The sequence below is a fragment of the Sinocyclocheilus rhinocerous genome, unplaced genomic scaffold (assembly GCF_001515625.1).
Source record: "Sinocyclocheilus rhinocerous isolate Xijiao unplaced genomic scaffold, SAMN03320098_v1.1 scaffold611, whole genome shotgun sequence".
NCBI classification, from domain to species: Eukaryota; Metazoa; Chordata; class Actinopteri; order Cypriniformes; family Cyprinidae; genus Sinocyclocheilus; species Sinocyclocheilus rhinocerous.
The window spans coordinates 442,776-443,883 of NW_015623515.1; the positions used below are offsets into that span (position 1 = coordinate 442,776).

General features: G+C 38.2%; 1 pseudogene; it reads left to right on the forward strand.

Annotated features, from left to right (window-relative positions):
- LOC107708353 (leucine-rich repeat and calponin homology domain-containing protein 4-like) overlaps nucleotides 1-1,108 on the forward strand; it is a 41,714-nt pseudogene that overhangs the window by 27,023 nt on the left and 13,583 nt on the right.

Sequence of the window (1,108 nt, forward strand, 5' to 3'; positions counted from 1 at the left end):
CTGAACAGCACACGTTGCTATCTGTGTTTAAACTAAACTCATTTAAGCCTTGCCAGTTTAAATATTAAAGAGCCAGAAGACGTGAACTCGCGTGCGCACTGAGAAGATCTGTGTGCGCTCATCCGAAGTGCGTGAACCCCCGTTTCAGAACGCGTGCAAATATTAAGCTCTCTGTGAAGTATTGTGCTTGAATGGACAAATTCACTCAAAAATTATGTCAAAATGCCCGTCTTGGTGAGTATCCTAGCAGACATAGTCGGCTGAACATACAGTATCAGTGCACTGGATCAGTGCGTTCTCTTAAAGTGACAGCACTTTCTTAATGTTAATCAAACAGCAACAACAAGGAAATCTCTCACTGCTCTTGATTGAATAACTTCTGTAACTTTAATAAAGATTAATCTTTAATTTATACAGTCAACTATGCAATGTTATTTTACATTTGATTTATTCTCTGTGTGTGTGGTGTAGTCGTAACCAGCTGTCCAGTCTACCGCTGTCAGTATGTCAGCTCCCTCTCCTGCGGGTGCTCATCGTCAGCAACAACAAGTTATCAGTCATACCGGCCTCCATACACACACTCATACACCTGCGACAACTGGTACGTAGAACTGACAGATATACCCTCATCTTCATTTTAAAGGCACCTTATAGACAAAGCTTTTTATACAGAACTGATCTGCTAAATCCTAACCCTCCCCCTCACACAAACTGGTTGATTAAAAAAAAGAGAGATTTATGAGCTTTGATGTCAAAACCAGGATGACTAATTTGCCATGGATTCCCTTGAGATTTTCCTATGGGGTTTTTTTTTATAATGGTTTTTTTTTTAATTCATGACTTCATCAGAATTCAGTATGAGTGACTGTAATTTACGTTGAAGAACAAAACATCCAAGTATCTTCAGTTTATATCGATCATAGACCTCGTTATACTCATAAATTGAAAAAAATAAAAAACCTATAAAAACCCACAGGGAAATTTTTAGGGAACCCACAGTGAATTACTATTCCAGGTTTTGACGTCACAGCTGTAGCACTCTATAAGAACATCTCAACTGTTCTCACAAGCGTGTTTTCAACATTTTCAACACAATATTTTTTATGGT